Source organism: Oncorhynchus nerka, unplaced genomic scaffold (assembly GCF_034236695.1).
Source record: "Oncorhynchus nerka isolate Pitt River unplaced genomic scaffold, Oner_Uvic_2.0 unplaced_scaffold_1477, whole genome shotgun sequence".
NCBI lineage: Eukaryota > Metazoa > Chordata > Actinopteri > Salmoniformes > Salmonidae > Oncorhynchus > Oncorhynchus nerka.
The window spans coordinates 36954-60536 of NW_027039839.1; the positions used below are offsets into that span (position 1 = coordinate 36954).

Genomic DNA, 23583 nt, shown 5'->3' on the forward strand with positions numbered 1-23583 from the left:
CTACTGGTTCTGCTCTCTCCTTCCTACTGGTTCTGCTGTCTCCTATCTACTGGTTTAGCGCTCTCCTATCTACTGGTTCTGCTCTCTCCTATCTACTGGTTCTACTCTCTCCTATCTACTGGTTCTGCTCTCTCCTATCTACTGGTTCTGCTCTCTCCTTCCTACTGGTTCTGCTCTCTCCTATTTACTGATTCTGCTCTCTCATATCTACTGGTTTAGCTCTCTCCTATCTACTGGTTCTGCTCTCTCCTTCCTACTGGTTCTGCTCTCTGCTTCCTACTGGTTCTCTCTCCTATTTACTGGTTCTGCTCTCTCCTATCTACTGGTTCTGCTCTCTCCTTCCTACTGGTTCTCTCTCCTATCTACTGGTTTAGCTCTCTCCTATCTACTGGTTCTGCTCTCTCCTATCTACTGGTACTGCTCTCTCCTTCCTATTGGTTCTGCTCTCTCATCTATTGGTTTAGCTCTCTCCTATCTACTGGTTCTGCTCTCTCCTATCTACTGGTTCTGCTCTCACCGTCCTACTGCTTATGCTCTCTCCTTCCTACTGGTTCAGCTCTCTCCTATCTACTGGTTCTGCTCTCTCCTATCTACTGGTACTGCTCTCTCCTTCCTATTGGTTCTGCTCTCTCATATATATTGGTTTAGCTCTCTCCTATCTACTGGTTCTGCCCTCTCCTTCCTACTGGTTCTGCTCTCTCCTATCTACTGGTTCTGCTCTCACCTTCCTACTGGTTCTCTCACCTATCTACTGGTTCTGCTCTCTCCTATCTACTGGTTCTGCTCTCACCTTCCTATTGGTTCTGCTCTCTCTTATCTACTGGTTTAGCTCTCTCCCATCTACTGGTTCTCTCTCCTTCCTACTGGTTCTGCTCTCTCCTTCCTACGGGTTCTGCTCTCTCCTTCCTACTGGTTCTGCTCTCTCCTTCCTACTGGTTCTGCTCTCTCCTATCTACTGGTACTGCTCTCTCCTTCCTACTGGTTCTGCTGTCTCCTATCTACTGGTTTAGCGCTCTCCTATCTACTGGTTTAGCTCTCTCCTATCTACTGGTTCTCTCTCCTTCCTACTGGTTCTGCTCTCTCCTTCCTATGGTTTCTGCTCTCTCCTTCCTACTGGTTCTGCTCTCTCCTTCCTACTGGTTCTGCTGTCTCCTATCTACTGGTTCTGCTCTCTCCTATCTACTGGTTCTGCTCTCTCCTATCTACTGGTTCTGCTCTCTCCTTCCTACTGGTTCTGCTCTCTCCTATTTACTGATTCTGCTCTCTCATATCTACTGGTTTAGCTCTCTCCTATCTACTGGTTCTGCTCTCTCCTTCCTACTGGTTCTGCTCTCTGCTTCCTACTGGTTCTCTCTCCTATTTACTGGTTCTGCTCTCTCCTATCTACTGGTTCTGCTTTCTCATATCTACTGGTTCTGCTCTCTCCTTCCTACTGGTCCTCTCTCCTATCTACTGGTTTAGCTCTCTCCTATCTACTGGTTCTGCTCTCTCATATCTACTGGTGCTGCTCTCTCCTTCCTACTGGTTCTGCTCTCTCCTATTCATTGATTCTGCTCTCTCATATCTACTGGTTCTGCTCTCTCCTTCCTACTGGTTCTGCTCTCTCCTTCCTACTGGTTCTGCTCTCTCCTATCTACTGGTTCTGTTCTCTCCTTCCTACTGGTTCTGCTCTCTGCTCTCTCCTATCTACTGGTTCTGCTCTCTCCTGTCTACTGGTTCTGCTCTCTCCCATCTACTGGTTCTGCTCTCTCCTTCCTACGGGTTCTGCTCTCTCCTTCCTACGGGTTCTGCTCTCTCCTTCCTACTGGTTCTGCTCTCTCCTTCCTACTGGTTCTGCTCTCTCCTATCTACTGGTACTGCTCTCTCCTTCCTACTGGTTCTGCTGTCTCCTATCTACTGGTTTAGCGCTCTCCTATCTACTGGTTTAGCGCTCTCCTATCTACTGGTTTAGCTCTCTCCTATCTACTGGTTCTCTCTCCTTCCTACTGGTTCTGCTCTCTCCTTCCTATGGTTTCTGCTCTCTCCTTCCTACTGGTTCTGCTCTCTCCTTCCTACTGGTTCTGCTGTCTCCTATCTACTGGTTTAGCGCTCTCCTATCTACTGGTTCTGCTCTCTCCTATCTACTGGTTCTGCTCTCTCCTATCTACTGGTTCTGCTCTCTCCTATCTACTGGTTCTGCTCTCTCCTTCCTACTGGTTCTGCTCTCTCCTATTTACTGATTCTGCTCTCTCATATCTACTGGTTTAGCTCTCTCCTATCTACTGGTTCTGCTCTCTCCTTCCTACTGGTTCTGCTCTCTGCTTCCTACTGGTTCTCTCTCCTATTTACTGGTTCTGCTCTCTCCTATCTACTGGTTCTGCGTTCTCATATCTACTGGTTCTGCTCTCTCCTTCCTACTGGTTCTCTCTCCTATCTACTGGTTTTCTCTCCTATCTACTGGTTTAGCTCTCTCCTATCTACTGGTTCTGCTCTCTCATATCTACTGGTGCTGCTCTCTCCTTCCTACTGGTTCTGCTCTCTCCTATTCATTGATTCTGCTCTCTCATATCTACTGGTTCTGCTCTCTCCTTCCTACTGGTTCTGCTCTCTCCTTCCTACTGGTTCTGCTCTCTCCTATCTACTGGTTCTGTTCTCTCCTTCCTACTGGTTCTGCTCTCTCCTTCCTACTGGTTCTCTCTCCTATCTACTGGTTTAGCTCTTGTCTCTACTGTCACTAACATTACAGTGGAGGCTGCTTCTCCACTACTACTTAAAGCTGAAGATAACAGTGTGTGTACCTGTGTGTTCTCAACTCTGTTCCAAAATAAAATGTTCCATTTTAGTAGAGGGGAAAATAAAAGTAGGCGGGGGTTCATTATGTTTATTGCTATGCCTAGGAGTCTGTACTTCCTGCCTAGGAGTCTGTACTTCCTGCCTAGGAGTCTGTACTTCCTGTGGGGATTGTTCGTCACGCCCTGGCCATAGAGAAGCTTTTTATTCTCTATTTTGGTTAGGCCAGGGTGTGACTAGGGTGGGCATTCTATGTTATTTTTTCTATGTTTTTGTATGTCGTTGTTTTTGGCCGGGTATTGGTTCTCAATCAGGGACAGCTGTCTGTCGTTGTCTCTGATTGAGAACCATACTTAGGCAGCCTGTTCCCACCTGTGTTTGTGGGTAGTTGTTTTCTGTTTTGTGTATTTGCACCTTGCAGAACTGTTCGTTTGTTGTTTTTGTTCAAGTGTTTGGTATTTATTAATCATATTATCAATAGTTACCACGCTGCACCTTGGTCCTCTTCTCCTCCCGACCACATTCCTTACATCGTTTTTGCTACAAAAGACATGAGCTCAAACTGAATCTGAAAAATGTACTTACAAGATTTCCTTTTTTGATATTGAATGTATTCTCAAAATATAGCAGGAGAGAATAATGACTGCAATAAAAATAGAAATAACATCTAAAAATGTATCATGGTTTGGTCGTGTTCTTACTCATCGACCACATTGTCCTGTTAATGCACGTGGTTTGGGCAGTACGTCTCTACTCCATCCTGCTTGTTCGTAGAAAAACGGTCCGAATGAGCTTTCTGAATGAATCAACGTCACCATAGAAACCCAGCTGGTAGAAACCCCAAGTCAACCTAATGGTTGGGTGCAAGTCATTTCTTCTTCAGTTATTATCCATACAATGGAAGCCATTATAGAAGCCGGCATGTCTCTGAATTCTGAAATAACATTAAAATCTATCTGCCCTATTGTCAGGTGTAATAATAACCAAGTCTTTGTGTTGTCAGCCTGTTAACTAGACACAGCCATTAGAGCTAGTTACATGTATTAACGTGGGAACAGAATAGAGAGCTTTGTTAGCTGCTCTTATGGAGCCGAGAAAAGAAAATGGCTAATTTGACGTGAGTAACTTCTGGATGAATAAAACAACCAGGAACAAAAGGGGACTTTTTTTTATGGGACTTTAATTACAGAATAGAATGGAACTCTTTTTTTACCTCCTCTGAATGGGCAGGTAGATACTGCTACAGAACAAAACACCTTGTACAGAATACACAGAGGTCTACAAGGTATCTTTTCCCCCTCTGAATGGGCAGGTAGATACTGCTACAGAACAAAACACCTTGTACAGAATACACAGAGGTCTACAAGGTATCTTTTCCCCCTCTGAATGGGCAGGTAGATACTGCTACAGAACAAAACACCTTGTACAGAATACACAGAGGTCTACAAGGTATCTTTTCCCCCTCTGAATGGGCAGGTAGATACTGCTACAGAACAAAACACCTTGTACAGAATACACAGAGGTCTACAAGGTATCTTTTCCCCCTCTGAATGGGCAGGTAGATACTGCTACAGAACAAAACACCTTGTACAGAATACACAGAGGTCTACAAGGTATCTTTTCCCCCTCTGAATGGGCAGGTAGATACTGCTACAGAACAAAACACCTTGTACAGAATACACAGAGGTCTACAAGGTATCTTTTCCCCCTCTGAATGGGCAGGTAGATACTGCTACAGAACAAAACACCTTGTACAGAATACACAGAGGTCTACAAGGTATCTTTTCCCCTCTGAATGGGCAGGTAGATACTGCTACAGAACAAAACACCTTGTACAGAATACACAGAGGTCTACAAGGTATCTTTTCCCCCTCTGAATGGGCAGGTAGATACTGCTACAGAACAAAACACCTTGTACAGAATACACAGAGGTCTACAAGGTATCTTTTCCCCCTCTGAATGGGCAGGTAGATACTGCTACAGAACAAAACACCTTGTACAGAATACACAGAGGTCTACAAGGTATCTTTTCCCCCTCTGAATGGGCAGGTAGATACTGCTACAGAACAAAACACCTTGTACAGAATACACAGAGGTCTACAAGGTATCTTTTCCCCCTCTGAATGGGCAGGTAGATACTGCTACAGAACAAAACACCTTGTACAGAATACACAGAGGTCTACAAGGTATCTTTTCCCCCTCTGAATGGGCAGGTAGATACTGCTACAGAACAAAACACATTGTACAGAATACACAGAGGTCTACAAGGTATCTTTTCCCCCTCTGAATGGGCAGGTAGATACTGCTACAGAACAAAACACCTTGTACAGAATACACAGAGGTCTACAAGGTATCTTTTCCCCCTCTGCTGCCTGAAAAGGTCTGATGTTATCAAAGCAAGAACAGGTACTTGAACGCCCGGTTAAATGGGACTACAGTTTATATCAACTTTAGCAGAAATATTTGTAACGACCGTTTGGTGGAAGAAGGTGAGGACCAGGATGCAGCGTAGTAAAGTGTTCATGTTTTTAATACCGTAATGAACACTGTACAAAACAAATAAAATGACAAAAACGAACAGTCCTGTGTGGTGCTGAAAAAACACTGAACAGAAAATAATCACCCACAACTCAAGGGTGAAAACAGGCTGCCTAAGTACGGTTCTCAATCGGGGACAACGATTGACAGCTGCCTCTGATTGAGAACCATACCAGGCCAAACACAGAAAATACCAACGCATAAAAAAACAAACATAGACAACCTACACAACTCACGCCCTGATCATACTAAAACAAAGACATAACAAAATAACTAAGGTCAGAACGTGACGATATTAGATAATATCACAGTGAGATTGACTGTGTTCATAGCATGACTTCTATGTTAAGAACAACAAGGTGAGGAGTCTGTACTGGAGCTTTATGGGGAGACAAGTTAAAGGACAATATTCAAACAATGAATTCAGTCAAAGTAAACCAACAGTAAATTCACAGAGTGGATAATAGGAGTGTTGAGAAAACTGATTTATAAATTGTACCAGGGTCAGGAGTAGATCAACTGTACTAGGGCCAGGAGTAGATCAACTGTACTAGGGCCAGGAGTAGATCAACTATACTAGGGCCAGGAGTAGATCAACTGTACTAGGGCCAGGAGTAGATCAACTGTACTAGGGTCAGGAGTAGATCAACTGTACTAGGGCCAGGAGTAGATCAACTGTACTAGGGCCAGGAGTAGATCAACTGTACTAGGGCCAGGAGTAGATCAACTGTACTAGGGCCAGGAGTAGATCAACTGTACTAGGGCCAGGAGTAGATCAACTGTACTAGGGCCAGGAGTAGATCAACTGTACTAGGGCCAGGAGTAGATCAACTGTACTAGGGCCAGGAGTAGATCAACTGTACTAGGGCCAGGAGTAGATCAACTGTACTAGGGCCAGGAGTAGATCAACTGTACTAGGGCCAGGAGTAGATCAACTGTACTAGGGCCAGGAGTAGATCAACTGTACTAGGGCCAGGAGTAGATCAACTGTACTAGGGCCAGGAGTAGATGGTTCACTCTGTCATCACAGCTTGTGTGTTTGATTTATAAACTGTACTAGGGCCAGGAGTAGATGGTTCACTCTGTCATCACAGCTTGTGTGTGTGATTTATAAACTGTACTAGGGCCAGGAGTAGATGGTTCACTCTGTCATCACAGTTTGTGTATGTGTGTGTGTGTGTGTGTGTGTGTGTGTGTGTGTGTGTGTGTGTGTGTGTGTGTGTGTGTGTGTGTGTGTGTGTGGCCTCACTACTACTAACAGCTGGTGTAGTCATGAAAGCTTCTCTGATGACACAACAACCAGTCAACATGCAGAGAGCGTTGTAGTCCTGACTGCCTGCTGATCACACACACACACACACACACACACACACACACACACACACACACACACACACACACACACACACACACACACACACACCACACACAGGTGAATGTGATGACAGCCAGGCAGTAGACAGTAGAGGCTCAATGAGAGGTCACTTCAGCACTAGAGACTAGAGACTACCACACTGTGCATTACACAGGATATAACATCATTGTGTGTGTGTGTGTGTGTGTGTGTGTGTGTGTAATACAAACATTGTACCTTTTCTAGAAAATGATATTGACATTGTGATGTAACAACTGTTTGTCCGCCTTTAAGTGAAGGACTTCCCTACTGGGAAGAGGTGTAGTGAAGTTTCAGCTGAGAGAGAAGCTGAAACACGGGAGTCCTCTGGTGTTGTGAAGTTTCAACTGAGAGAGAAGCTGAAACACAGGAGTCCTCTGGTGTAGTGAGGCTTCAACTGAGAGAGAAGCTGAAACACGGGAGTCCTCTGGTGTTGTGAAGTTTCAACTGAGAGAGAAGCTGAAACACAGGAGTCCTCTGGTGTAGTGAGGCTTCAACTGAGAGAGAAGCTGAAACACGGGAGTCCTCTGGTGTTGTGAAGTTTCAACTGAGAGAGAAGCTGAAACACAGGAGTCCTCTGGTGTAGTGAGGCTTCAACTGAGAGAGAAGCTGAAACACGGGAGTCCTCTGGTGTAGTGAGGCTTCAACTGAGAGAGAAGCTGAAACACGGGAGTCCTCTGGTGTAGTGGGGCTTCAACTGAGAGAGAAGCTGAAACACGGGAGTCCTCTGGTGTAGTGAGGCTTCAACTGAGAGAGAAGCTGAAACACAGGAGTTCTCTGGTGTAGTGAGGCTTCAACTGAGAGAGAAGCTGAAACACGGGAGTCCTCTGGTGTAGTGGGGCTTCAACTGAGAGAGAAGCTGAAACATGGGAGTCCTCTGGTGTAGTGAGGCTTCAACTGAGAGAGAAGCTGAAACACGGGAGTCCTCTGGTGTAGTGAGGCTTCAACTGAGAGAGAAGCTGAAACACGGGAGTCCTCTGGTGTAGTGGGGCTTCAACTGAGAGAGAAGCTGAAACATGGGAGTCCTCTGGTGTAGTGAGGCTTCAACTGAGAGAGAAGCTGAAACACGGAGTCCTCTGGTGTAGTGAGGCTTCAACTGAGAGAGAAGCTGAAACACGGGAGTCCTCTGGTGTAGTGAAGTTTCAACTGAGAGAGAAGCTGAAACACGGGAGTCCTCTGGTGTAGTGAGGCTTCAACTGAGAGAGAAGCTGAAACATGGGAGTCCTCTGGTGTAGTGAGGCTTCAACTGAGAGAGAAGCTGAAACACGGGAGTCCTCTGGTGTAGTGAGGCTTCAACTGAGAGAGAAGCTGAAACACGGGAGTCCTCTGGTGTAGTGAGGCTTCAACTGAGAGAGAAGCTGAAACACGGGAGTCCTCTGGTGTTGTGAAGTTTCAACTGAGAGAGAAGCTGAAACATGGGAGTCCTCTGGTGTAGTGAGGCTTCAACTGAGAGAGAAGCTGAAACACGGGAGTCCTCTGAGTATTACAGTAAAGCACAAATCAGCTGTTTCCTCATCTTCACTCCAATTCCTCTGACCAGAACTCAGCTTCTCAAGTACAATACTGTATCTCATACACGGTGTACTCAAAGGCATACATTGTAATTATGTTGTAGTCATTGCTGTACATTATCCCCATGTTTCAGTCATAATTCACACACATAGAACATGCTACAGTATGTACATATTGTTATTAGCTCTTCAGAACAGTCTTTACACACACACACATGCCGTTGAATGTCTGGAGTGAGAGAACTCTCAGGAGGACAATGCATTCCAACCAGAGGAGGCTGGTGGGGGGAGCTGTAGGAGGACAGGCTCATTGTAATGTCTGGAGTGAGAGAACTCTCAGGAGGACAATGCATTCCAACCAGAGGAGGCTGGTGGGGGGAGCTGTAGGAGGACAGGCTCATTGTAATGTCTGGAGTGAGAGAACTCTCAGGAGGACAATGCATTCCAACCAGAGGAGGCTGGTGGGGGGAGCTGTAGGAGGACAGGCTCATTGTAATGTCTGGAGTGAGAGAACTCTCAGGAGGACAATGCATTCCAACCAGAGGAGGCTGGTGGGGGGAGCTGTAGGAGGACAGGCTCATTGTAATGGCTGGAATGAAATACATGGAATGTAGTCAAACATGTGTTTTCCATATGTTTGATAACGTTCCAATAGTTCCAGTCCAGCGATGACAATGAGGCCGCCCTCCTATAGCTCCTCCCACTAGCCACCTCTGACTTCAACCCCGTACTGTCTTTGAGCTTATCATTACAGCAGACCTCTGCTCTACCCTGCTGGGACCCTACTTCCTTCTGCTGGAACTGTAATAACCCTGCTCTCTCTGTGTGTGTGTGTGTGTGTGTGTGTGTGTGTGTGTGTGTGTGTGTGTGTGTGTGTGTGTGTAACTGTAATAACCCTGTTCTCTCAGGGGAAGGTCACACTGTTTATACAGGCTTTATGTTGCCTGGTTACTGGTTACATAGTGAGGTAGAGGTTGTTTATGTTGCCTGGTTACATAGTGAGGTAGAGGTGTTTATGTTGTCTGGTTACATAGTGAGGTAGAGATTGTTTATGTTGCCTGGTAACTGGTTACATAGTGAGGTAGATGTTGTTTATGTTGTCTGGTTACATAGTGAGGTATAGGTTGTTTATGTTGCCTGGTAACTGGTTACATAGTGAGGTAGATGTTGTTTATGTTGTCTGGTTACATAGTGAGGTAGAGGTTGTTTATGTTGTCTGGTTACTGGTTACATAGTGAGGTAGAGGTTGTTTATGTTGCCTGGTTACTGGTTACATAGTGAGGTAGAGGTTGTTTATGTTGTCTGGTTACATAGTGAGGTAGAGGTTGTTTATGTTGTCTGGTTACAGAGTGAGGTAGAGGTTGTTTGTGTTGTCTGGTTACAGAGTGAGGTAGAGTGTTTATGTTGCCTGGTTACATAGTGAGGTAGAGGTTGTTTATGTTGTCTGGTTACATAGTGAGGTAGAGGTTGTTTATGTTGTCTGGTTACATAGTGAGGTAGAGGTTGTTTATGTTGTCTGGTTACATAGTGAGGTAGAGGTTGTTTATGTTGTCTGGTTACATAGTGAGGTAGAGGTTGTTTATGTTGCCTGGTTACATAGTGAGGTAGAGGTTGTTTATGTTGTCTGGTTACATAGTGAGGTAGAGGTTGTTTATGTTGTCTGGTTACATAGTGAGGTAGAGGTTGTTTATGTTGCCTGGTTACAGAGTGAGGTAGAGGTTGTTTATGTTGCCTGGTTACATAGTGAGGTAGAGGTTGTTTATGTTGTCTGGTTACATAGTGAGGTAGAGGTTGTTTATGTTGTCTGGTTACATAGTGAGGTAGAGGTTGTTTATGTTGTCTGGTTACAGAGTGAGGTAGAGGTTGTTTATGTTGCCTGGTTACATAGTGAGGTAGAGGTTGTTTATGTTCTGTGGTTACAGAGTGAGGTAGAGGTTGTTTATGTTGCCTGGTTACATAGTGAGGTAGATGTTGTTTATGTTGTCTGGTTACAGAGTGAGGTAGAGGTTGTTTATGTTGCCTGGTTACATAGTGAGGTAGAGGTTGTTTATGTTGTCTGGTTACATAGTGAGGTAGAGGTTGTTTATGTTGTCTGGTTACATAGTGAGGTAGAGGTTGTTTATGTTGCCTGGTTACATAGTGAGGTAGAGGTTGTTTATGTTGTCTGGTTATAGAGTGAGGTAGAGGTTGTTTATGTTGCCTGGTTACATAGTGAGGTAGAGGTTGTTTATGTTGTCTGGTTACAGAGTGAGGTAGAGGTTGTTTATGTTGTCTGGTTACATAGTGAGGTAGAGGTTGTTTATGTTGCCTGGTTACATAGTGAGGTAGAGGTTGTTTATGTTGTCTGGTTACAGAGTGAGGTAGAGGTTGTTTATGTTGCCTGGTTACATAGTGAGGTAGAGGTTGTTTATGTTGTCTGGTTACATAGTGAGGTAGAGGTTGTTTATGTTGTCTGGTTACTGGTTACATAGTGAGGTAGAGGTTGTTTATGTTGTCTGGTTACATAGTGAGGTAGAGGTTGTTTATGTTGTCTGGTTACAGAGTGAGGTAGAGGTTGTTTATGTTGTCTGGTTATAGAGTGAGGTAGAGGTTGTTTATGTTGCCTGGTAACTGGTTACATAGTGAGGTAGAGGTGGTTTATGTTGTCTGGTTACAGAGTGAGGTAGAGGTTGTTTATGTTGCCTGGTTACTGGTTACATAGTGAGGTAGAGGTTGCTTATGTTGTCTGGTTATAGAGTGAGGTAGAGGTTGTTTATGTTGTCTGGTTACATAGTGAGGTAGAGGTTGTTTATGTTGTCTGGTTATATAGTGAGGTAGAGGTTGTTTATGTTGCCTGGTTACTGGTTATAGAGTGAGGTAGAGGTTGTTTATGTTGCCTGGTTACTGGTTACATAATGAGGTAGAGGTTGTTTATGTTGTCTGGTTATAGAGTGAGGTAGAGGTTGTTTATGTTGCCTGGTTACTGGTTATAGGGTGAGGTAGAGGTTGTTTATGTTGCCTGGTTACATAGTGAGGTAGAGGTTGTTTATGTTGTCTGGTTACAGAGTGAGGTAGAGGTTGTTTGTGTTGTCTGGTTACAGAGTGAGGTAGAGGTGTTTATGTTGCCTGGTTACATAGTGAGGTAGAGGTTGTTTATGTTGTCTGGTTACATAGTGAGGTAGAGGTTGTTTATGTTGTCTGGTTACATAGTGAGGTAGAGGTTGTTTATGTTGTCTGGTTACATAGTGAGGTAGAGGTTGTTTATGTTGTCTGGTTACATAGTGAGGTAGAGGTTGTTTATGTTGCCTGGTTACATAGTGAGGTAGAGGTTGTTTATGTTGTCTGGTTACATAGTGAGGTAGAGGTTGTTTATGTTGTCTGGTTACATAGTGAGGTAGAGGTTGTTTATGTTGCCTGGTTACAGAGTGAGGTAGAGGTTGTTTATGTTGCCTGGTTACATAGTGAGGTAGAGGTTGTTTATGTTGTCTGGTTACATAGTGAGGTAGAGGTTGTTTATGTTGTCTGGTTACATAGTGAGGTAGAGGTTGTTTATGTTGTCTGGTTACAGAGTGAGGTAGAGGTTGTTTATGTTGCCTGGTTACATAGTGAGGTAGAGGTTGTTTATGTTCTGTGGTTACAGAGTGAGGTAGAGGTTGTTTATGTTGCCTGGTTACATAGTGAGGTAGATGTTGTTTATGTTGTCTGGTTACAGAGTGAGGTAGAGGTTGTTTATGTTGCCTGGTTACATAGTGAGGTAGAGGTTGTTTATGTTGTCTGGTTACATAGTGAGGTAGAGGTTGTTTATGTTGTCTGGTTACATAGTGAGGTAGAGGTTGTTTATGTTGCCTGGTTACATAGTGAGGTAGAGGTTGTTTATGTTGTCTGGTTATAGAGTGAGGTAGAGGTTGTTTATGTTGCCTGGTTACATAGTGAGGTAGAGGTTGTTTATGTTGTCTGGTTACAGAGTGAGGTAGAGGTTGTTTATGTTGTCTGGTTACATAGTGAGGTAGAGGTTGTTTATGTTGCCTGGTTACATAGTGAGGTAGAGGTTGTTTATGTTGTCTGGTTACAGAGTGAGGTAGAGGTTGTTTATGTTGCCTGGTTACATAGTGAGGTAGAGGTTGTTTATGTTGTCTGGTTACATAGTGAGGTAGAGGTTGTTTATGTTGTCTGGTTACTGGTTACATAGTGAGGTAGAGGTTGTTTATGTTGTCTGGTTACATAGTGAGGTAGAGGTTGTTTATGTTGTCTGGTTACAGAGTGAGGTAGAGGTTGTTTATGTTGTCTGGTTATAGAGTGAGGTAGAGGTTGTTTATGTTGCCTGGTAACTGGTTACATAGTGAGGTAGAGGTGGTTTATGTTGTCTGGTTACAGAGTGAGGTAGAGGTTGTTTATGTTGCCTGGTTACTGGTTACATAGTGAGGTAGAGGTTGCTTATGTTGTCTGGTTATAGAGTGAGGTAGAGGTTGTTTATGTTGTCTGGTTACATAGTGAGGTAGAGGTTGTTTATGTTGTCTGGTTATATAGTGAGGTAGAGGTTGTTTATGTTGCCTGGTTACTGGTTATAGAGTGAGGTAGAGGTTGTTTATGTTGCCTGGTTACTGGTTACATAATGAGGTAGAGGTTGTTTATGTTGTCTGGTTATAGAGTGAGGTAGAGGTTGTTTATGTTGCCTGGTTACTGGTTATAGGGTGAGTTAGAGGTTGTTTATGTTGCCTGGTTACATAGTGAGGTAGAGGTTGTTTGTGTTGTCTGGTTATAGAGTGAGGTAGAGATTGTTTATGTTGTCTGGTTACATAGTGAGGTAGAGGTTGTTTATGTTGTCTGGTTACATAGTGAGGTAGAGGTTGTTTATGTTGCCTGGTTACATAGTGAGGTAGAGGTTGTTTATGTTGTCTGGTTACATAGTGAGGTAGAGATTGTTTATGTTGTCTGGTTACAGAGTGAGGTAGAGGTTGTTTATGTTGTCTGGTTACATAGTGAGGTAGAGGTTGTTTATGTTGCCTGGTTACATAGTGAGGTAGAGGTTGTTTATGTTGTCTGGTTACATAGTGAGGTAGAGATTGTTTATGTTGTCTGGTTACAGAGTGAGGTAGAGGTTGTTTATGTTGTCTGGTTACATAGTGAGGTAGAGGTTGTTTATGTTGTCTGGTTACATAGTGAGGTAGAGGTTGTTTATGTTGTCTGGTTATAGAGTGAGGTAGAGGTTGTTTATGTTGCCTGGTTACAGAGTGAGGTAGAGGTTGTTTATGTTGTCTGGTTACATAGTGAGGTAGAGGTTGTTTATGTTGCCTGGTTACATAGTGAGGTAGAGGTTGTTTATGTTGTCTGGTTACATAGTGAGGTAGAGGTTGTTTATGTTGTCTGGTTATAGAGTGAGGTAGAGATTGTTTATGTTGCCTGGTTACATAGTGAGGTAGAGGTTGTTTATGTTGTCTGGTTACATAGTGAGGTAGAGGTTGTTTATGTTGCCTGGTTACAGAGTGAGGTAGAGGTTGTTTATGTTGCCTGGTAACTGGTTACAGAGTGAGGTAGAGGTTGTTTATGTTGTCTGGTTACATAGTGAGGTAGAGGTTGTTTATGTTGTCTGGTTACATAGTGAGGTAGAGGTTGTTTATGTTGCCTGGTTACATAGTGAGGTAGAGGTTGTTTATGTTGTCTGGTTACATAGTGAGGTAGAGGTTGTTTATGTTGCCTGGTAACTGGTTACAGAGTGAGGTAGAGGTTGTTTATGTTGTCTGGTTACATAGTGAGGTAAAGGTCGATTCTTGGATGCAGAGAAATGTGAAATTTTTTATTATTTGTGTGTGTGTGCCAGCCAGCCAGCCAGCCTGTGTTGTTTTGGGCAAAACTTGATATTATACTCCCAGTCCTGTGATGCACGATTCCCAAGGTTGGATGATAAAGATTTCCTCAGAAATTCAAAGTATTTGATTTCGCAACATGGAGAGGGAGTCACCTAAATATTTATCAACAAGGGACATAATATTATTTCCTTATTCTGTAAACTGTTGACGTTGCTGATAGGCCTATTGAAAACATTTATTTTAGCAGGTGAAAATGTTTTGTTTTATAGCAATATATAATGCTCCATGGCTAATTTGAGTTTTTCTAGATTTAGAACGTAAAACAACATTTATAAAGCAATCATTAACCCTTAAAGGTCTTGTACAGAAAATAGTTACATTGTTTATGTCTATGTTGCAGAACAGTGATTACACATTATTTTCTCAGAATATTGACACACACAAAAAAAAGATTTTAAGGTGGTTAGCCATCAAGTGACAGAGTTGACAAGCCACTTACGGAGTTGACAACAGATACTCAAAACAGATATATTTTTGCCTCTAAAAGTAGAAGTTAAATACAAAGGTTTGTAAAGTATGGATAATAATTCATTTAAAAAATCCCCAATAAAAACAACCATTCTATTAGATTTTTCAGCACTCTGACAGAGTTGATGTTTTACTTCATTCAAAATTCATATTCTTTCATAATCAGCTATGAAAAGCCAACTGACATTTACTGCTGAGGTGCTGACCTGTTGCCCCCTCGACAACAACTGTGAATATTATTATTTGACCCTGCTGGTCATTTATGAACATTTGAACATCTTGGCCATGTTCTGTTATAATCTCCACCCGGCACAGCCAGAAGAGGACTGGCCACCCCTCATAGCCTGGTTCCTCTCTAGGTTTATAATCTCCACCCGGCACAGCCAGAAGAGGACTGGCCACCCCTCAGAGCCTGGTTCCTCTCTAGGTTTATAATCTCCACCCGGCACAGCCAGAAGAGGACTGGCCACCCCTCATAGTCTGGTTCCTCTCTAGGTTTATAATCTCCACCCGGCACAGCCAGAAGAGGACTGGCCACCCCTCATAGCCTGGTTCCTCTCTAGGTTTATAATCTCCACCCGGCACAGCCAGAAGAGGACTGGCCACCCCTCATAGCCTGGTTCCTCTCTAGGTTTATAATCTCCACCCGGCACAGCCAGAAGAGGACTGGCCACCCCACATAGCCTGGTTCCTCTCTAGGTTTATAATCTCCACCCGGCACAGCCAGAAGAGGACTGGCCACCCCACATAGCCTGGTTCCTCTCTAGGTTTCTTCTAGGTTCTGGCCTTTGTAGGGGGTTTTTCCCAGCCACCATGCTTCTACACCTGCATTGCTTGCTGTTTGGGGTTTTAGGCTGGGTTTCTGTACAGCACTTTGAGATATCAGCTGATGTACGAAGGGCTATATAAATACATTTGATTTGATCTATCAATCAGGCAGAGAGAGTTGATAGTTGGTTGTTACCATTGTAATTCCAATATTGTTTGTTTAAATATATTTATGCAATAAGACACCTCAGGGGTTTGTGATATATGGCCTATATACCACGGCTATGGGCTGTGTCCAGGCACTCCACTGTCATGCTTAACAACAGCCATTAGCCGTGGTATATTGGCCATATACCACACCCCCTCCTGCATTATTGCTTAATTTGAGAACTTTCCAGACCATGAGTGGTCTTGTTGCACTACATGTAATGAGAACATGAATAAGAGGTCATTATGGTAGAGCTCACCCTGCTCATTCCTGATTTGACTTGACCAAATCTCCAGACACATCTTTTAGGAATCACAGTTTAGAGATAAATCATCTTTAAAGTCACGGAAGGCTATTGCAAGAAACAACATAAGAATTTCAGTTAATCTTCATTATTGCCCAAAGAAATTTAACACTATTTTGGAGTTTCAAATGGGCATCCTTTTGCCCCGGCATTGAACCAACATGGAAATTAATAATATTGAAAGTATTTAGAAAATCGAAGAAGAAAAAAAAGAATCATGTTTGTTTGTGGACCCAGTTGACAGAGGTTGATCACTCATATGTTTGAGAGCAGAAATATTAATGTGCGTAATTCCTCTGGCAGCCTGCATTTAGATTTGAGGATGCCCCCGGGCCCCCACACTTCACCAAGAAAGAATGTATCGAACGACAGTTGGTCCCGTTCCGTTCTTACCTTCTAGCGTCACCTCTCTCCCGGCTCGTTTGAGCCCCTGCACCGCCTCGTCATGCGTAGCGTCCCGCAGGTTCACACCGTTCACCGACAGAATCGCGTCACCGACATACAAGGCTTGGGTTTGATCCGCAGCCAGACCTTTGAAGATCTTACTAATAAGTATCGGCATTTTATTCTCTTTTCCTCCCTTTATGCTGATGCCGAGTCCTCCTACTTCTTGCTTTATTACTTTCACACATCTTTTTCTGTTTGCGATCGCCTCTGGGACTTGCTCCTGTAAATCCGTGAAAGCTGTCCTCACCGCAGTTTTCGGACTGTTTGTGTGATCCGGGTGAGTTGCGTTGCACCCGTAAGATCCATTGGTGATGCCGTTTAGGGTCACATTCTCTCCCAGGTCCTCGCAACTCAACGTTAGAGCTTCTTCGTTCAAGTTGGCCAAAACATTGTGCCATCGGTCCCTCACTAAAACCTCCAAAAATCCACTTTTTTGTACTCCGTTCCTCGAAATTACTGTAGCTACCGCCATCTTTGAAGCATTCTTAAAATGCCATGTGATTAAAACTCAAATAGGACTTTACCCCCGAACTTCTCAGCATGGCTTTCCAATAGTTCAGCAACTTCAGCTAACGGCTCTTTTTTTTGGCAACATAACCCAGTCCCTGCTCCAACAGCCCATATCCTCTTTGGGTGGAGCAAACTCGAAGGGCAATCCCACTAAGCAAATCACATTTCTATCCACACAGAACACTGCCGAGAGCTGTGCTTAAGTTCAAATGACATGTGTAGCCCACACTAACGTAAATGTAGAGCGTCATACCTTATTACAGCCGTATTATATACATTATTACCACCCTTTGACAAACATTACCAGGCATGCAGGGTTTTATTCAGAGGGCGACCCGTGTAAAGGAATGTCCCAGTGTTGGGCGAGTTAGATCTTTAGAGGTGTCCGCTAGTAGACTTGTGCCTGTCCCGCTCTCTCTCTTGTGCGGCCCATGCAGCGTGCCAGGTGCGCAAGGTTTGCTCGGCTTCCCGCAGCGGATTTGTTGGAGGGGTTAAACACAAAACTTACATAAAAAAAAGAGAAGTCGTATTTCCTAACATCTCACGGACTAAATGCACTTTCAATGGTCAACACACGTGTACAATAGCCTATAATAACCTAATAATCTACAAATATGCATTATTATAGGCAAATTGGGAATGAGCATATTCTATGAGTTATTTGTAATGGATCATAGACTAGACGTGGTGGTTACATTTTTCCAGCGAAAAACGATGAGAACTTTACAGAAATATGTCAACGCCATCTGAAACACGATGAGAGAACGTTACAGAAGTACTGTATGTTAGCGCCATCTGCTGGTGGAGAGAGAACCGGCGTAACCCTGCTGTCTGTCACAATATACAGTCTGTACTCCTGCTGTCTGTCACAATATACAGTCTATAGTCCTGCTGTCTGTCACACTATACAGTCTATAGTCCTGCTGTCTGTCACACTATACAGTCTATAGTCCTGCTGTCTGTCACAATATACAGTCTATAGTCCTGCTGTCTGTCACAATATACAGTCTATAGTCCTGCTGTCTGTCACAATATACAGTCTATACTCCTGCTGTCTGTCACAATATACAGTCTATACTCCTGCTCTCTGTCACAATATACAGTCTATGCTCCTGCTGTCTGTCACAATATACAGTCTATAGTCCTGCTGTCTGTCACAATATACAGTCTATAATCCTGCTACCTGTCACAATATACAGTCTATACTCCTGCTCTCTGTCACAATATACAGTCTATACAATATACAGTCTATACTCCTGCTCTCTGTCACAATATGCAGTCTATAGTCCTGCTACCTGTCACAATATACAGTCTTTAGTCCTGCTGTCTGTCACAATATACAGTCTATAATCCTGCTGTCTGTCACAATATACAGTCTATAGTCCTGCTGTCTGTCGCAATATACAGTCTATAGTCCTGCTGTGTGTCACAATATACAGTCTATACTCCTGCTCTCTGTCACAATATACAGTCTATGCTCCTGCTGTCTGTCACAATATACAGTCTATACTCCTGCTCTCTGTCACAATATGCAGTCTATAGTCCTGCTACCTGTCACAATATACAGTCTATAGTCCTGCTGTGTGTCACAATATACAGTCTATAATCCTGCTGTCTGTCACAATATACAGTCTATAGTCCTGCTGTCTGTCACAATATACAGTCTATAGTCCTGCTGTGTGTCACAATATACAGTCTATAGTCCTGCTACCTGTCACAATATACAGTCTATACTCCTGCTCTCTGTCACAATATGCAGTCTATAGTCCTGCTACCTGTCACAATATACAGTCTATAGTCCTGCTGTCTGTCACAATATACAGTCTATAATCCTGCTGTCTGTCACAATATACAGTCTATAGACCTGCTACCTGTCACAATCAACAGTCTATAGTCCTGCTGTCTGTCACAATATACAGTCTATGCTCCTGCTGTCTGTCACAATATACAGTCTATAGTCCTGCTGTCTGTCACAATATACAGTCTATAGTCCTGCTGTCTGTCACAAAGTACAGTCTATAGTCCTGCTACCTGTCACAATCAACAGTCTATAGTCCTGCTGTCTGTCACAATATACAGTCTATAGTCCTGCTGTCTGTCACAATATAGAGTCTATAGTCCTGCTGTCTGTCACAATATACAGTCTATAGTCCTGCTGTCTGTCACAATATACAGTCTATAGTCCTGCTGTCTGTCACAAAATACAGTCTATAGTCCTGCTACCTGTCACAATCAACAGTCTATAGTCCTGCTGTCTGTCACAATATACAGTCTATAGTCCTGCTGTCTGTCACAATATAGAGTCTATAGTCCTGCTGTCTGTCACAATATACAGTCTATAGTCCTGCTACCTGTCACAATATACAGTCTATACTACTGCTGTCTGTCACAATATACAGTCTATAGTCCTGCTGTCTGTCACAATATACAGTCTATAGTCCTGCTACCTGTCACAATATACAGTCTATAGTCCTGCTGTCTGTCACACTATACAGTCTATAGTCCTGCTGTCTGTCACAATATACAGTCTATACTCCTGCTGTCTGTCACAATATACAGTCTATACTCCTGCTCTCTGTCACAATATACAGTCTATGCTCCTGCTCTCTGTCACAATATACAGTCTATAGTCCTGCTGTCTGTCACAATATACAGTCTATAATCCTGCTACCTGTCACAATATACAGTCTATACTCCTGCTCTCTGTCACAATATACAGTCTATGCTCCTGCTGTCTGTCACAATATACAGTCTATACTCCTGCTCTCTGTCACAATATGCAGTCTATAGTCCTGCTACCTGTCACAATATACAGTCTATAGTCCTGCTGTCTGTCACAATATACAGTCTATAATCCTGCTGTCTGTCACAATATACAGTCTATAGTCCTGCTGTGTGTCACAATATACAGTCTATAGTCCTGCTGTCTGTCACAACATACAGTCTATACTCCTGCTGTCTGTCACAATATACAGTCTATAGTCCTGCTGTGTGTCACAATATACAGTCTATAGTCCTGCTACATGTCACAATATACAGTCTATACTCCTGCTCTCTGTCACAATATGCAGTCTATAGTCCTGCTACCTGTCACAATATACAGTCTATAGTCCTGCTGTCTGTCACAATATACAGTCTATAATCCTGCTGTCTGTCACAATATACAGTCTATAGACCTGCTACCTGTCACAATCAACAGTCTATAGTCCTGCTGTCTGTCACAATATACAGTCTATGCTCCTGCTGTCTGTCACAATATACAGTCTATAGTCCTGCTGTCTGTCACAATATACAGTCTATAGTCCTGCTGTCTGTCACAATATAGAGTCTATAGTCCTGCTGTCTGTCACAATATACAGTCTATAGTCCTGCTGCCTGTCACAATATACAGTCTATAGTCCTGCTGTCTGTCACAATATACAGTCTATAGTCCTGCTGTCTGTCACAATATACAGTCTATACTCCTGCTGTCTGTCACAATATACAGTCTATAGTCCTGCTGTCTGTCACACTATACAGTCTATAGTCCTGCTGTCTGTCACAATATACAGTCTATAGTCCTGCTGCCTGTCACAATATACAGTCTATAGTCCTGCTGTCTGTCACAATATACAGTCTATAGTCCTGCTGTCTGTCACAATATACAGTCTATACTCCTGCTGTCTGTCACAATATAGAGTCTATAGTCCTGCTGTCTGTCACAATATACAGTCTATAGTCCTGCTGTCTGTCACAATATAGAGTCTATAGTCCTGCTGTCTGTCACAATATGCATTCTATACTCCTGCTGTCTGTCACAATATAGAGTCTATAGTCCTGCTGTCTGTCACAATATAGAGTCTATAGTCCTGCTGTCTGTCACAATATGCAGTATATAAGTTTCCTGAGCAAAAATGTATAAATATTTATTTTTAGTAAAAAAAAATATGTAGGACATAAAACGGTAAAAACTCCAGCAAATCAGATCCAAGTGATTTTAATTTCTGAAATCTGTTCTAAAGCATTCCCAATAGAGAGATATATGTGATTGTACACAAGTGTAAGCAAGGTTTGAAATGTTTTAGTCAAATATTGTATCTGTTTGGGCTTCTTGTGGTCGATTTGGAGTCTACAAATGATTTCTAATTATGTTCTGGCACCCTGGCCATCCACTCTAGTTGATGATTGGTTGAATCTAGTTGATGATTGGCTGAATTTAGTTGATGATTGGCTGAATCTAGTTGATGATTGGCTGAATCTAGTTGATGATTGGCTGAAACTAGTTGATGATTGGCTGAATCTAGTTGATGATTGGTTGAATGTAGTTGATGATTGGTTGAATCTAGTTGATGATTGGCTGAATCTAGTTGATGATTGGCTGAATCTAGTTGATGATTGGCTGAATCTAGTTGATGATTGGCTGAATTTAGTTGATGATTGGCTGAAACTAGTTGATGATTGGCTGAATTTAGTTGATGATTGGCTGAATCTAGTTGATGATTGGTTGAATGTAGTTGATGATTGGCTGAATCTAGTTGATGATTGGCTGAATTTAGTTGATGATTGGCTGAAACTAGTTGATGATTGGCTGAATCTAGTTGATGATTGGCTGAAACTAGTTGATGATTGGCTGAATTTAGTTGATGATTGGCTGAATCTAGTTGATGATTGGCTGAATCTAGTTGATGATTGGTTGAATGTAGTTGATGATTGGCTGAATCTAGTTGATGATTGGCTGAATTTAGTTGATGATTGGCTGAAACTAGTTGATGATTGGCTGAAACTAGTTGATGATTGGCTGAATCTAGTTGATGATTGGCTGAATCTAGTTGATGATTGGCTGAATCTAGTTGATGATTGGCTGAATCTAGTTGATGATTGGCTGAAACTAGTTGATGATTGGCTGAATCTAGTTGATGATTGGCTGAATCTAGTTGATGATTGGCTGAATCTAGTTGATGATTGGCTGAATCTAGTTGATGATTGGCTGAATTTAGTTGATGATTGGCTGAAACTAGTTGATGATTGGCTGAAACTAGTTGATGATTGGCTGAATCTAGTTGATGATCCCTGGTTTATAGCTAATCTTTTCTCTGCGTCTTTCAATATTTATAGGCCTGTTTCTGAAAACCAATCTTCATTTTTTTCTTTGCATAATATGAAAACAGTTGCTCCTCCGCCTCTGGTGTGTTGGAGAGAGAGAGAGTTCTTTCTGTCCTGGGAACAGAGAACAGAAACATTAATATACACATCTGATCTGGAAACACATGTATATTAATATACACATCTGATCTGGAAACACATGTATATTTAATATACACATCTGATCTGGAAACCCATGTATATTTAATATACACATCTGATCTGGAAACACATGTATATTAATATACACATCTGATCTGGAAACACATCTATATTAATATACACATCTGATCTGGAAACACATTTATATTAATATACACATCTGATCTGGAAACACATGTATATTAATATACACATCTGATCTGGAAACACATTTATATTAATATACACATCTGATCTGGAAACACATTTATATTAATATACACATCTGATCTGGAAACACATTTATATTAATATACACATCTGATCTGGAAACACATTTATATTAATATACACATCTGATCTGGAAACACATGTATATTAATATACACATCTGATCTGGAAACACATGTATATTAATATACACATCTGATCTGCTCAGGAAAAAAATGTCATCATTTTGAGATCAGACTAAATAAATCTATCCCAGAGTAAAGTCTACCTAGGCCTTTCTATGGGGGAAGCTGAAACTACACCACAGTCTCTATTTAGTGCACTAGTTTTGACCAGGGCCTATAGGGCTCTGGTCAGAAGTAGTGCACTAGTTTTGACCAGGGCCTATAGGGTTCTGGTCAGAAGTAGTGCACTAGTTTTGACCAGGGCCTATAGGGTTCTGGTCAGAAGTAGTGCATTATAGGGAATAGGGTGCTATTTCCTGTTTCCGAAAGCTCCGTATCCAGTAGCGACCCTTCATTCAGGGCTGGTGGGGCAGAGCCTCACCTATTTTGAGCCCAACCTGTTTAGCTAAACCAGAGAGCATTAACAAGAGAGGAGAGAGAGGAAGAGAGAGCATTAACAAGAGAGGAGAGAGAGGAAGAGAGCGAGGAAGAGAGAGCATTAACAAGAGAGGAGAGAGAGAGGAGAAAGAGAGAAGAGAGAGCATTAACAAGAGAGGAGAAGAGAGGAGGAGAGAGAGAGCATTAACAAGAGAGGAGAGAGAGGAAGAGAGCGAGGAAGAGAGAGCATTAACAAGAGAGGAGAGAGAGAAACAAGAGAGCGAGGAAGAGAGAGAGAGCATTAACAAGAGAGGAGAGAGAGAAAGAGAGAGCATTAACAAGAGAGGAGAGAGGAAGAGAGAGCATTAACAAGAGAGGAGAGAGAAGGAGAGAGAGCATTAACAAGAGAGGAGAGAGGAAGAGGAACAAGAGAGCATTAACAAGAGAGAAGAGGAAGAGAGCATTAACAAGAGAGGAGAAGAGAGAGGAAGAGAGAGCTTTAACAAGAGAGGAGAGAGAGAGAGAGAGAGAGAGCATTAACAAGAGAGAGAGAGAGGAAGAGAGAGCATTAACAAGAGAGGAGAGAGAGGAAGAAGAGAGGAGGAAGAGAGCGAGAGCATTAACAAGAGAGAGAGAGAGAGAGCGAGGAAGAGAGAGCTTTAACAAGAGAGGAGAGAGAGGAAGAGAGCGAGGAAGAGAGAGCATTAACAAGAGAGGAGAGAGAAGGAAGAGAGAGCTTTAACAAGAGAGGAGAGAGAGGAAGAGAGAGTTTTAACAAGAGAGAGA

At 42.7% G+C, this 23583-nt stretch overlaps 1 pseudogene; it reads right to left on the minus strand.

The window, feature by feature from the left end:
- LOC135568576 (beta-1-syntrophin-like) overlaps window positions 1–17149 on the minus strand; it is a 51379-nt pseudogene extending 34230 nt beyond the window's left edge.
- Window positions 17150–23583: the final 6434 nt, after the last annotated feature.